This window comes from Micromesistius poutassou (genome assembly GCF_964030765.1).
Source record: "Micromesistius poutassou genome assembly, chromosome: 1".
Lineage (NCBI taxonomy): Eukaryota > Metazoa > Chordata > Actinopteri > Gadiformes > Gadidae > Micromesistius > Micromesistius poutassou.
In genome coordinates this window covers 26,991,037-27,004,820 of record NC_140271.1, presented here as the reverse complement: position 1 = coordinate 27,004,820, position 13,784 = coordinate 26,991,037, and the positions used below count along the sequence as shown (strand labels likewise).

General features: G+C 42.0%; 14 non-coding genes across 14 annotated transcripts; all 14 read right to left on the bottom strand.

The window, feature by feature from the left end:
• Positions 1-835: 835 nt before the first annotated feature.
• Positions 836-907, bottom strand: AC3HAE_007818 (transfer RNA glutamic acid (anticodon UUC)). Its single transcript has one exon. It is a non-coding gene; the product is annotated as a tRNA-Glu (tRNA).
• Positions 908-1,957: 1,050 nt separating this feature from the next.
• AC3HAE_007817 (transfer RNA glutamic acid (anticodon UUC)) lies at positions 1,958-2,029 on the bottom strand. The gene has a single exon. It is a non-coding gene; the product is annotated as a tRNA-Glu (tRNA).
• A 568-nt stretch (positions 2,030-2,597) lies between these two features.
• Positions 2,598-2,669, bottom strand: AC3HAE_007816 (transfer RNA glutamic acid (anticodon UUC)). The gene has a single exon. It is a non-coding gene; the product is annotated as a tRNA-Glu (tRNA).
• A 1,557-nt stretch (positions 2,670-4,226) lies between these two features.
• Positions 4,227-4,298, bottom strand: AC3HAE_007815 (transfer RNA glutamic acid (anticodon UUC)). The gene has a single exon. It is a non-coding gene; the product is annotated as a tRNA-Glu (tRNA).
• Positions 4,299-4,994: 696 nt separating this feature from the next.
• Positions 4,995-5,066, bottom strand: AC3HAE_007814 (transfer RNA glutamic acid (anticodon UUC)). Its single transcript has one exon. It is a non-coding gene; the product is annotated as a tRNA-Glu (tRNA).
• A 696-nt stretch (positions 5,067-5,762) lies between these two features.
• Positions 5,763-5,834, bottom strand: AC3HAE_007813 (transfer RNA glutamic acid (anticodon UUC)). Its single transcript has one exon. It is a non-coding gene; the product is annotated as a tRNA-Glu (tRNA).
• A 1,464-nt stretch (positions 5,835-7,298) lies between these two features.
• AC3HAE_007811 (transfer RNA glutamic acid (anticodon UUC)) lies at positions 7,299-7,370 on the bottom strand. Its single transcript has one exon. It is a non-coding gene; the product is annotated as a tRNA-Glu (tRNA).
• Positions 7,371-8,057: 687 nt separating this feature from the next.
• On the bottom strand, positions 8,058-8,129 carry AC3HAE_007810 (transfer RNA glutamic acid (anticodon UUC)). Its single transcript has one exon. It is a non-coding gene; the product is annotated as a tRNA-Glu (tRNA).
• Positions 8,130-9,216: 1,087 nt separating this feature from the next.
• AC3HAE_007809 (transfer RNA glutamic acid (anticodon UUC)) lies at positions 9,217-9,288 on the bottom strand. The gene has a single exon. It is a non-coding gene; the product is annotated as a tRNA-Glu (tRNA).
• A 564-nt stretch (positions 9,289-9,852) lies between these two features.
• AC3HAE_007807 (transfer RNA glutamic acid (anticodon UUC)) lies at positions 9,853-9,924 on the bottom strand. Its single transcript has one exon. It is a non-coding gene; the product is annotated as a tRNA-Glu (tRNA).
• A 696-nt stretch (positions 9,925-10,620) lies between these two features.
• Positions 10,621-10,692, bottom strand: AC3HAE_007806 (transfer RNA glutamic acid (anticodon UUC)). Its single transcript has one exon. It is a non-coding gene; the product is annotated as a tRNA-Glu (tRNA).
• A 687-nt stretch (positions 10,693-11,379) lies between these two features.
• Positions 11,380-11,451, bottom strand: AC3HAE_007805 (transfer RNA glutamic acid (anticodon UUC)). The gene has a single exon. It is a non-coding gene; the product is annotated as a tRNA-Glu (tRNA).
• Positions 11,452-12,538: 1,087 nt separating this feature from the next.
• AC3HAE_007804 (transfer RNA glutamic acid (anticodon UUC)) lies at positions 12,539-12,610 on the bottom strand. Its single transcript has one exon. It is a non-coding gene; the product is annotated as a tRNA-Glu (tRNA).
• A 564-nt stretch (positions 12,611-13,174) lies between these two features.
• Positions 13,175-13,246, bottom strand: AC3HAE_007803 (transfer RNA glutamic acid (anticodon UUC)). Its single transcript has one exon. It is a non-coding gene; the product is annotated as a tRNA-Glu (tRNA).
• Between the last annotated feature and the right edge of the window lie 538 nt (positions 13,247-13,784).

The window sequence follows — 13,784 nt, the reverse complement described above, 5'->3', positions numbered from 1 at the left end:
CTGAGGCCCGGATACCCACGCGGTCGTTCACCACCCAGGAAGAGGCCTGCATACCCACCGTTCTGGGCGCGATGTCCCCTCTCACCGTCGAGGGACCGCCGTCCCGACATTATGTCCCGGAGCGCAAGACCATATGGGATTGGAAATGCAAGTTTCAGTTAACACTCTGTCTCGGAGGTTAAGGCCGCACCTAACGATGAATGTCTTGCATATGAATGAAATGGAAACAACTGGGCCATTGACATTTTCAAACAGCTTTCCAAGCACAAGCAATGGGCGTTTACCCTCTCGTGCTGGGCTACCTTTGTAGACGAAAGAATTTGCTGTTTTTCCCACATTTAAATCAATTTGAGAAAGAAAGAAGACTACCTAGGTTCTTGAGCGCAGTAGTCAGACTCTATAAACGTTGTCCAACTTGCCCTAGACTAAGATAAACCTACCCCCAAATATTAATGCGAAAAAACAAAAATGAACGATTGCATGAAATTCCCGAGTTACATTTAATTTGTTTTTACCGCTTAACGGAGTGAAAGGCAAAAATGCTGCCGTGACCCGGAATTTCTGTGTCCTTGAACACCGAGTACTAACCACTACATGATCACGGCAAGTGAGACTACGATTCCAGGGGTTGAGCACGGCCCACCTCGTTACCAACAAGGAACCCTGACCGTCTAAAAGCCCAAAAACAAACCAGCTACAAATTCTTTGGTGGGCCTTATTTATTTCCTCTGCCAAAGTTGTTGACTTCAAATAGATGCCGTGACCTGGATTCAAACTATGGTTACTACGTCCACAACACAGAGAACTGACCAATAAACAATCACCGCATGTGAAATTCCCATACCGGGAGTTGAACCCGGGCCGCCTGGGTGAAAACCAGGAATCCTGACCGCTAGACCATATGGGATTGGAAACACAAGTTTCAGTTAACACTCTGTCTCGGAGGTTAAGGCCGCACCTAACGATGAATGTCTTGCATATGAATGAAATGGAAACAACTGGGCCATTGACATTTTCAAACAGCTTTCCAAGCACAAGCAATGGGCGTTTACCCTCTCGTGCTGGGCTACCTTTGTAGACGAAAGAATTTGCTGTTTTTCCCACATTTAAATCAATTTGAGAAAGAAAGAAGACTACCTAGGTTCTTGAGCAGTAGTCAGACTCTATAAACGTTGTCCAACTTGCCCTAGACTAAGATAAACCTACCCCCAAATATTAATGCGAAAAAACTAAAATGAACAATTGCATGAAATTCCCGAGTCACATTTAATTTGTTTTTACCGCTTAACGGAGTGAAAGGCAAAAATGCTGCCGTGACCCAGAATTTCTGTGTCCTTGAACACCGAGTACTAACCACTACATGATCACGGCAAGTGAGACTACAATTCCAGGGGTTGAGCACGGCCCACCTCGTTACCAACAAGGAACCCTGACCGTTAAACCAAATGGGATGTACCGGATGTGGTTGACAGCAGCTTGACAGCGGCACTAGGGCTGCTCGATTATGGAAAAAATCATAATCACGATTATTTTGGTCAATATTGAAATCTCGATTATTCAAACGATTATTATTTTTTTTTTTAAATGACAACTTTGAAATTTACCCTTAAAAAAATACACAAAATGGTCAAATAGAAAATAAAGTCCAGATATGAATCCAGCTGTTCTGGAATTTCTATTAAAAAAACAAAAGAAAAAAAACCCTTCAACTCGATTATATTAGTTTGGTGATCGTTTCACTCTGAAATCCAAATCGCGATCAAAAATCGATTAATCGCCCAGCCCTAAGATGCACCCTTCATCTAAAAGCCCAAAGCCGAACCTGCTACAAATTCTTTGGTGGGCCTTATTTATTTACTCTGCTGAAATCAAACAGATGCCGTGACCCGGATTCGAATGAGAGTTCCAGCGACCACAACGCAGAGTAAAGTTCAATGTACGATCACCCCATATGAAATTCCCATACCGGGAGTTGAACCCGGGCCGCCTGGGTGAAAACCAGGAATCCTGACCACTAGACCATATGGGATTAGAAAAGCAAGTTTCAGTTAACACTCTCAGCAGCTTGACAGCGGCACTAGGGCTGCTCGATTATGGAAAAAATCATAATCACGATTATTTTGGTCAATATTGAAATCCTGATTATTCAAACGATTATTTTTGAGTTTGAAAACATGATGCATTTATTCATAATTTCTCTCCAAAAAAATGTTTTTTTAAATGACAACTTTGATATTTACCCTTAAAAAAATACACAAAATGGTCAAATAGAAGATAAAGTCCAGATATGAATCCAGCTGTTCTGGAATTTCTATTAAAAAAACAAACAAAACAAAAAAAAACCTTCAACTCGATCATATTAGTTTGGTGATCGTTTCACTCTGAAATCCAAATCGCGATCAAAAATCGATTAATCGCCCAGCCCTAAGATGCACCCTTCATCTAAAAGCCCAAAGCCGAACTTGCTACAAATTCTTTGGTGGGCCTTATTTATTTACTCTGCTGAAATCAAACAGATGCCGTGACCCGGATTCGAATGAGAGTTCCAGCGACCACAACGCAGAGTAAAGTTCAATGTACGATCACCCCATATGAAATTCCCATACCGGGAGTTGAACCGGGGCCGCCTGGGTGAAAACCAGGAATCCTGACCGCTAGACCATATGGGATTGGAAATGCATGTTTCAGTTAACACTCTGTCTCGGAGGTTAAGGCCGCACCTAACGATGAATGTCTTGCATATGAATGAAATGGAAACAACTGGGCCATTGACATTTTCAAACAGCTTTCCAAGCACAAGGAATGGGCGTTTACTCTCTCGTGGTGGGCTACCTTTTTAGATGAAAGAATTTGCTGTTTTTCCCACATTTAAATCAATTTGAGAAGGAAAGAAGACTTCCTAGTTTCTTGAGAGCAGTAGTCAGACTCTATAAACGTTGTCCAACTTGCCCTAGACTAAGATAAACCTACCCCCAAATATTAATGCGAAAAAACAAAAATGAACGATTGCATGAAATTCCCGAGTCACATTTAAAGACCGGGTAAACCAAATTCAGTATTTTTCTTCTTATCATATTAATTAGGCCTTAAATGTGTCCCTCAAAACATGTAAAAAATATTTTTCCCATTCATCATTTCTTTGAGGAGCTAGGCCTCAGAGAATGTTCTGTGTGCAGGTTTAAAATGGGCGGGTCTACATCGAAGACAGCTTTACGTAAAGCGGTCTTCGATGTAGACCCGCCCCCTGCTGCCCTCTAGGTATAAATACATTAACCGCGCACTAGCATTCTGTGGTTTCACCCGTCTATGGTTTTACCGCTCACGAGTCTGGTTTGAATTGTCAGTTTGCAGCTAGCTTGCCCGTTATGCCTCTTCAACCTCGTTGGTGCATCTTCCCTGGATGCCACAGTGGGAAACGTAACGTTAACGGTTCGTTTACTTTATTTAAGTTTCCGACCGAAGACGGTCTCTCTCCGGTGATGGGCGTGGTTTCCTGGCCTGCAGCGCACACGCCCCCACCGTCCTGAGCCAGGGATTACTGCTCATTTTTCATCAACTTTGAAGCATCATTTTATATACTTCGCGATTTTTTTAGTCCTTCAAATTTGGCAGGGTGGTTAATAATATATTTTCCTGTGGTATTATAAACTCAAAACCCATAATTATTCTTGGTTTACCCGGTCTTTAAGTTTCCGACCGAAGACGGTCTCTCTCCGGTGATGGGCGTGGTTTCCTGGCCTGCAGCGCACACGCCCCCACCGTCCTGAGCCAGGGATTACTGCTCATTTTTCATCAACTTTGAAGCATAATTTTATATACTTCGCGATTTTTTTAGTCCTTCAAATTTGGCAGGGTGGTTAATAATATATTTTCCTGTGGTATTATAAACTCAAAACCCATAATTATTCTTGGTTTACCCGGTCTTTAATTTGCTTTTACCGCTTAACGGAGTGAAAGGCCTTGAACACCGAGTACTAACCACTACATGATCACAGCAAGTGAGACTACGATTCCAGGGGTTGAGCACGGCCCACCTCGTTACCAACAAGGAACCCTGACCATCTAAAAGCCCAAAAACAAACCAGCTACAAATTCTTTGGTGGGCCTTATTTATTTCCTCTGCCAAAGTTGTTGACATCAAATAGATGCCATGACCTGGATTCAAACTATGGTTACTACGTCCACAACACAGAGAACTGACCAATAAACAATGACCGCATGTGAAATTCCCATACCGGGAGTTGAACCCGGGCCGCCTGGGTGAAAACCAGGAATCCTGACCGCTAGACCATATGGGATTGAAAACATAAGTTTCAGTTAACACTCTGTCTCGGAGGTTAAGGCCGCACCTAACGATGAATGTCTTGCATATGAATGAAATGGAAACAACTGGGCCATTGACATTTTCAAACAGCTTTCCAAGCACAAGCAATGGGCGTTTACTCTCTCGTGGTGGGCTACCTTTTTAGATGAAAGAATTTGCTGTTTTTCCCACATTTAAATCAATTTGAGAAAGAAAGAAGACTACCTAGGTTCTTGAGCGCAGTAGTCAGACTCTATAAACGTTGTCCAACTTGCCCTAGACTAAGATAAACCTACCCCCAAATATTAATGCGAAAAAACAAAAATGAACGATTGCATGAAATTCCCGAGTTACATTTAATTTGTTTTTACCGCTTAACGGAGTGAAAGGCAAAAATGCTGCCGTGACCAGGAATTTCTGTGTCCTTGAACACCGAGTACTAACCACTACATGATCACGGCAAGTGAGACTACGATTCCAGGGGTTGAGCACGGCCCACCTCGTTACCAACAAGGAACCCTGACCATCTAAAAGCCCAAAAACAAACCAGCTACAAATTCTTTGGTGGGCCTTATTTATTTCCTCTGCCAAAGTTGTTGACATCAAATAGATGCCATGACCTGGATTCAAACTATGGTTACTACGTCCACAACACAGAGAACTGACCAATAAACAATGACCGCATGTGAAATTCCCATACCGGGAGTTGAAGCCGGGCCGCCTGGGTGAAAACCAGGAATCCTGACCGCTAGACCATATGGGATAGGAAACACAAGTTTCGGTTAACACTCTGTCTCGGAGGTTAAGGCCGCACCTAACGATGAATGTCTTGCATATGAATGAAATGGAAACAATTGGGCCATTGACATTTTCAAACAGCTTTCCAAGCACAAGCAATGGGCGTTTACCCTCTCGTGCTGGGCTACCTTTGTAGACAAAAGAATTTGCTGTTTTTCCCACATTTAAATCAATTTGAGAAAGAAAGAAGACTACCTAGGTTCTTGAGCGCAGTAGTCAGACTCTATAAACGTTGTCCAACTTGCCCTAGACTAAGATAAACCTACCCCCAAATATTAATGCGAAAAAACAAAAATGAACGATTGCATGAAATTCCCGAGTCACATTTAATTTGTTTTTACCGCTTAACGGAGTGAAAGGCAAAAATGCTGCCGTGACCCGGAATTTCTGTGTCCTTGAACACCGAGTACTAACCACTACATGATCACGGCAAGTGAGACTACGATTCCAGGGGTTGAGCACGGCCCACCTCGTTACCAACAAGGAACCCTGACCGTCTAAAAGCCCAAAAACAAACCAGCTACAAATTCTATGGTGGGCCTTATTTATTTCCTCTGCCAAAGTTGTTGACATCAAATAGATGCCGTGACATGGATTCAAACTATGGTTACTACGTCAACAACCCAGATTACAGATCAATGTACGATCACCCCATATGAAATTCCCATACCGGGAGTTGAACCCGGGCCGCCTGGGTGAAAACCAGGAATCCTGACCGCTAGACCATATGGGATTGAAAACATAAGTTTCAGTTAACACTCTGTCTCGGAGGTTAAGGCCGCACCTAACGATGAATGTCTTGCATATGAATGAAATGGAAACAACTGGGCCATTGACATTTTCAAACAGCTTTCCAAGCACAAGCAATGGGCGTTTACTCTCTCGTGGTGGGCTACCTTTTTAGATGAAAGAATTTGCTGTTTTTCCCACATTTAAATCAATTTGAGAAAGAAAGAAGACTACCTAGGTTCTTGAGCGCAGTAGTCAGACTCTATAAACGTTGTCCAACTTGCCCTAGACTAAGATAAACCTACCCCCAAATATTAATGCGAAAAAACAAAAATGAACGATTGCATGAAATTCCCGAGTTACATTTAATTTGTTTTTACCGCTTAACGGAGTGAAAGGCAAAAATGCTGCCGTGACCCGGAATTTCTGTGTCCTTGAACACCGAGTACTAACCACTACATGATCACGGCAAGTGAGACTACGATTCCAGGGGTTGAGCACGGCCCACCTCGTTACCAACAAGGAACCCTGACCATCTAAAAGCCCAAAAACAAACCAGCTACAAATTCTTTGGTGGGCCTTATTTATTTCCTCTGCCAAAGTTGTTGACATCAAATAGATGCCATGACCTGGATTCAAACTATGGTTACTACGTCCACAACACAGAGAACTGACCAATAAACAATGACCGCATGTGAAATTCCCATACCGGGAGTTGAACCCCTGCCTCCTGGGTGAAAACCAGGAATCCTGACCGCTAGACCATATGGGTTTGGAAACACAAGTTTCAGTTAACACTCTGTCTCGGAGGTTAAGGCCGCACCTAACGATGAATGTCTTGCATATGAATGAAATGGAAACAACTGGGCCATTGACATTTTCAAACAGCTTTCCAAGCACAAGCAATGGGCGTTTACCCTCTCGTGCTGGGCTACCTTTGTAGACAAAAGAATTTGCTGTTTTTCCCACATTTAAATCAATTTGAGAAAGAAAGAAGACTACCTAGGTTCTTGAGCGCAGTAGTCAGACTCTATAAACGTTGTCCAACTTGCCCTAGACTAAGATAAACCTACCCCCAAATATTAATGCGAAAAAACAAAAATGAACGATTGCATGAAATTCCCGAGTCACATTTAATTTGTTTTTACCGCTTAACGGAGTGAAAGGCAAAAATGCTGCCGTGACCCGGAATTTCTGTGTCCTTGAACACCGAGTACTAACCACTACATGATCACGGCAAGTGAGACTACGATTCCAGGGGTTGAGCACGGCCCACCTCGTTACCAACAAGGAACCCTGACCGTCTAAAAGCCCAAAAACAAACCAGCTACAAATTCTATGGTGGGCCTTATTTATTTCCTCTGCCAAAGTTGTTGACATCAAATTGATGCCGTGACATGGATTCAAATTATGGTTACTACGTCCACAACCCAGATTACAGATCAATGTACGATCACCCCATATGAAATTCCCATACCGGGAGTTGAACCCGGGCCGCCTGGGTGAAAACCAGGAATCCTGACCGCTAGACCATATGGGATTGGAAACAAAAGTTTCAGTTAACACTCTGTCTCGGAGGTTAAGGCCGCACCTAACGATGAATGTCTTGCATATGAATGAAATGGAAACAACTGGGCCATTGACATTTTCAAACAGCTTTCCAAGCACAAGCAATGGGCGTTTACTCTCTCGTGGTGGGCTACCTTTTTAGATGAAAGAATTTGCTGTTTTTCCCACATTTAAATCAATTTGAGAAAGAAAGAAGACTACCTAGGTTCTTGAGCGCAGTAGTCAGACTCTATAAACGTTGTCCAACTTGCCCTAGACTAAGATAAACCTACCCCCAAATATTAATGCGAAAAAACAAAAATGAACGATTGCATGAAATTCCCGAGTCACATTTAATTTGTTTTTACCGCTTAACGGAGTGAAAGGCAAAAATGCTGCCGTGACCCGGAATTTCTGTGTCCTAGTACTAACCACTACATGATCACGGCAAGTGAGACTACGATTCCAGGGGTTGAGCACGGCCCACCTCGTTACCAACAAGGAACCCTGACCGTCTAAAAGCCCAAAAACAAACCAGCTACAAATTCTATGGTGGGCCTTATTTATTTCCTCTGCCAAAGTTGTTGACATCAAATAGATGCCGTGACATGGATTCAAACTATGGTTACTACGTCCACAACCCAGATTACAGATCAATGTACGATCACCCCATATGAAATTCCCATACCGGGAGTTGAACCCGGGCCGCCTGGGTGAAAACCAGGAATCCTGACCGCTAGACCATACGGGATTGAAAACAAAAGTTTCAGTTAACACTCTGTCTCAGAGGTTAAGGCCGCACCTAACGATGAATGTCTTGCATATGAATGAAATGGAAACAACTGGGCCATTGACATTTTCAAACAGCTTTCCAAGCACAAGCAATGGGCGTTTACCCTCTCGTGCTGGGCTACCTTTGTAGACGAAAGAATTTGCTGTTTTTCCCACATTTAAATCAATTTGAGAAAGAAAGAAGACTACCTAGGTTCTTGAGCGCAGTAGTCAGACTCTATAAACGTTGTCCAACTTGCCCTAGACTAAGATAAACCTACCCCCAAATATTAATGCGAAAAAACAAAAATGAACGATTGCATGAAATTCCCGAGTCACATTTAATTTGTTTTTACCGCTTAACGGAGTGAAAGGCAAAAATGCTGCTGTGACCCGGAATTTCTGTGTCCTTGAACACCGAGTACTAACCACTACATGATCACGGCAAGTGAGACTACAATTCCAGGGGTTGAGCACGGCCCACCTCGTTACCAACAAGGAACCCTGACCGTTAAACCAAATGGGATGTACCGGATGTGGTTGACAGCAGCTTGACAGCGGCACTAGGGCTGCTCGATTATGGAAAAAATCATAATCACGATTATTTTGGTCAATATTGAAATCTCGATTATTCAAACGATTATTTTTGAGTTTGAAAACATGATGCATTTATTCATAATTTCTCTCCAAAATTTTTTTTTTTTAAATGACAACTTTGAAATTTACCCTTAAAAAAATACACAAAATGGTCAAATAGAAAATAAAGTCCAGATATAAATCCAGCTGTTCTGGAATTTCTATTAAAAAAACAAAAGAAAAAAAAACCTTCAACTCGATTATATTAGTTTGGTGATCGTTTCACTCTGAAATCCAAATCGCGATCAAAAATCGATTAATCGCCCAGCCCTAAGATGCACCCTTCATCTAAAAGCCCAAAGCCGAACCTGCTACAAATTCTTTGGTGGGGCTTATTTATTTACTCTGCTGAAATCAAACAGATGACGTGTCCCGGATTCGAATGAGAGTTCCAGCGACCACAGATCAATGTACGATCACCCCATATGAAATTCCCATACCGGGAGTTGAACCCGGGCCGCCTGGGTGAAAACCAGGAATCCTGACCACTAGACCATATGGGATTAGAAAAGCAAGTTTCAGTTAACACTCTCAGCAGCTTGACAGCGGCACTAGGGCTGCTCGATTATGGAAAAAATCATAATCACGATTATTTTGGTCAATATTGAAATCCTGATTATTCAAACGATTATTTTTGAGTTTGAAAACATGATGCATTTATTCATAATTTCTCTCCAAAAAAATGTTTTTTTAAATGACAACTTTGATATTTACCCTTAAAAAAATACACAAAATGGTCAAATAGAAAATAAAGTCCAGATATGAATCCAGCTGTTCTGGAATTTCTATTAAAAAAACAAAACAAAAAAAACCCTTCAACTCGATTATATTAGTTTGGTGATCGTTTCACTCTGAAATCCAAATCGCGATCAAAAATCGATTAATCGCCCAGCCCTAAGATGCACCCTTCATCTAAAAGCCCAAAGCCGAACCTGCTACAAATTCTTTGGTGGGCCTTATTTATTTACTCTGCTGAAATCAAACAGATGCCGTGACCCAGATTCGAATGAGAGTTCCAGCGACCACAACGTAGAGTAAAGTTCAATGTACGATCACCCCATATGAAATTCCCATACCGGGAGTTGAACCCGGGCCTCCTGGGTGAAAACCAGGAATCCTGACCGCTAGACCATATGGGATTGGAAATTCAAGTTTCAGTTAACACTCTGTCTCGGAGGTTAAGGCCGCACCTAACGATGAATGTCTTGCATATGAATGAAATGGAAACAACTGGGCCATTGACATTTTCAAACAGCTTTCCAAGCACAAGGAATGGGCGTTTACTCTCTCGTGGTGGGCTACCTTTTTAGATGAAAAAATTTGCTGTTTTTCCCACATTTAAATCAAGTTGAGAAGGAAAGAAGACTTCCTAGTTTCTTGAGAGCAGTAGTCAGACTCTATAAACGTTGTCCAACTTGCCCTAGACTAAGATAAACCTACCCCCAAATATTAATGCGAAAAAACAAAAATGAACGATTGCATGAAATTCCCGAGTCACATTTAATTTGTTTTTACCGCTTAACGGAGTGAAAGGCAAAAATGCTGCCGTGACCCGGAATTTCTGTGTCCTTGAACACCGAGTACTAACCACTACATGATCACGGCAAGTGAGACTACGATTCCAGGGGTTGAGCACGGCCCACCTCGTTACCAACAAGGAACCCTGACCGTCTAAAAGCCCAAAAACAAACCAGCTACAAATTCTATGGTGGGCCTTATTTATTTCCTCTGCCAAAGTTGTTGACATCAAATAGATACCGTGACATGGATTGAAACTATGGTTACTACGCCCACAACCCAGATTACAGATCAATGTACGATCACCACATATGAAATTCCCATACTGGGAGTTGAACCCGGGCCGCCTGGGTGAAAACCAGGAATCCTGACCGCTAGACCATATGGGATTGGAAACAAAAGTTTCAGTTAACACTCTGTCTCGGAGGTTAAGGCCGCACCTAACGATGAATGTCTTGCATATGAATGAAATGGAAACAACTGGGCCATTGACATTTTCAAACAGCTTTCCAAGCACAAGCAATGGGCGTTTACTCTCTCGTGGTGGGCTACCTTTTTAGATGAAAGAATTTGCTGTTTTTCCCACATTTAAATCAATTTGAGAAAGAAAGAAGACTACCTAGGTTCTTGAGCGCAGTAGTCAGACTCTATAAACGTTGTCCAACTTGCCCTAGACTAAGATAAACCTACCCCCAAATATTAATGCGAAAAAACAAAAATGAACGATTGCATGAAATTCCCGAGTCACATTTAATTTGTTTTTACCGCTTAACGGAGTGAAAGGCAAAAATGCTGCCGTGACCCGGAATTTCTGTGTCCTAGTACTAACCACTACATGATCACGGCAAGTGAGACTACGATTCCAGGGGTTGAGCACGGCCCACCTCGTTACCAACAAGGAACCCTGACCGTCTAAAAGCCCAAAAACAAACCAGCTACAAATTCTATGGTGGGCCTTATTTATTTCCTCTGCCAAAGTTGTTGACATCAAATAGATGCCGTGACATGGATTCAAACTATGGTTACTACGTCCACAACCCAGATTACAGATCAATGTACGATCACCCCATATGAAATTCCCATACCGGGAGTTGAACCCGGGCCGCCTGGGTGAAAACCAGGAATCCTGACCGCTAGACCATACGGGATTGAAAACAAAAGTTTCAGTTAACACTCTGTCTCAGAGGTTAAGGCCGCACCTAACGATGAATGTCTTGCATATGAATGAAATGGAAACAACTGGGCCATTGACATTTTCAAACAGCTTTCCAAGCACAAGCAATGGGCGTTTACCCTCTCGTGCTGGGCTACCTTTGTAGACGAAAGAATTTGCTGTTTTTCCCACATTTAAATCAATTTGCGAAAGAAAGAAGACTACCTAGGTTCTTGAGCGCAGTAGTCAGACTCTATAAACGTTGTCCAACTTGCCCTAGACTAAGATAAACCTACCCCCAAATATTAATGCGAAAAAACAAAAATGAACGATTGCATGAAATTCCCGAGTCACATTTAATTTGTTTTTACCGCTTAACGGAGTGAAAGGCAAAAATGCTGCTGTGACCCGGAATTTCTGTGTCCTTGAACACCGAGTACTAACCACTACATGATCACGGCAAGTGAGACTACAATTCCAGGGGTTGAGCACGGCCCACCTCGTTACCAACAAGGAACCCTGACCGTTAAACCAAATGGGATGTACCGGATGTGGTTGACAGCAGCTTGACAGCGGCACTAGGGCTGCTCGATTATGGAAAAAATCATAATCACGATTATTTTGGTCAATATTGAAATCTCGATTATTCAAACGATTATTTTTGAGTTTGAAAACATGATGCATTTATTCATAATTTCTCTCCAAAATTTTTTTTTTTTAAATGACAACTTTGAAATTTACCCTTAAAAAAATACACAAAATGGTCAAATAGAAAATAAAGTCCAGATATAAATCCAGCTGTTCTGGAATTTCTATTAAAAAAACAAAAGAAAAAAAAACCTTCAACTCGATTATATTAGTTTGGTGATCGTTTCACTCTGAAATCCAAATCGCGATCAAAAATCGATTAATCGCCCAGCCCTAAGATGCACCCTTCATCTAAAAGCCCAAAGCCGAACCTGCTACAAATTCTTTGGTGGGCCTTATTTATTTACTCTGCTGAAATCAAACAGATGACGTGTCCCGGATTCGAATGAGAGTTCCAGCGACCACAGATCAATGTACGATCACCCCATATGAAATTCCCATACCGGGAGTTGAACCCGGGCCGCCTGGGTGAAAACCAGGAATCCTGACCACTAGACCATATGGGATTAGAAAAGCAAGTTTCAGTTAACACTCTCAGCAGCTTGACAGCGGCACTAGGGCTGCTCGATTATGGAAAAAATCATAATCACGATTATTTTGGTCAATATTGAAATCCTGATTATTCAAACGATTATTTTTGAGTTTGAAAACATGATGCATTTATTCATAATTTCTCTCCAAAAAAATGTTTTTTTAAATGACAACTTTGATATTTACCCTTAAAAAAATACACAAAATGGTCAAATAGAAAATAAAGTCCAGATATGAATCCAGCTGTTCTGGAATTTCTATTAAAAAAACAAAACAAAAAAAACCCTTCAACTCGATTATATTAGTTTGGTGATCGTTTCACTCTGAAATCCAAATCGCGATCAAAAATCGATTAATCGCCCAGCCCTAAGATGCACCCTTCATCTAAAAGCCCAAAGCCGAACCTGCTACAAATTCTTTGGTGGGCCTTATTTATTTACTCTGCTGAAATCAAACAGATGCCGTGACCCAGATTCGAATGAGAGTTCCAGCGACCACAACGTAGAGTAAAGTTCAATGTACGATCACCCCATATGAAATTCCCATACCGGGAGTTGAACCCGGGCCTCCTGGGTGAAAACCAGGAATCCTGACCGCTAGACCATATGGGATTGGAAATTCAAGTTTCAGTTAACACTCTGTCTCGGAGGTTAAGGCCGCACCTAACGATGAATGTCTTGCATATGAATGAAATGGAAACAACTGGGCCATTGACATTTTCAAACAGCTTTCCAAGCACAAGGAATGGGCGTTTACTCTCTCGTGGTGGGCTACCTTTTTAGATGAAAAAATTTGCTGTTTTTCCCACATTTAAATCAAGTTGAGAAGGAAAGAAGACTTCCTAGTTTCTTGAGAGCAGTAGTCAGACTCTATAAACGTTGTCCAACTTGCCCTAGACTAAGATAAACCTACCCCCAAATATTAATGCGAAAAAACAAAAATGAACGATTGCATGAAATTCCCGAGTCACATTTAATTTGTTTTTACCGCTTAACGGAGTGAAAGGCAAAAATGCTGCCGTGACCCGGAATTTCTGTGTCCTTGAACACCGAGTACTAACCACTACATGATCACGGCAAGTGAGACTACGATTCCAGGGGTTGAGCACGGCCCACCTCGTTACCAACAAGGAACCCTGACCGTCTAAAA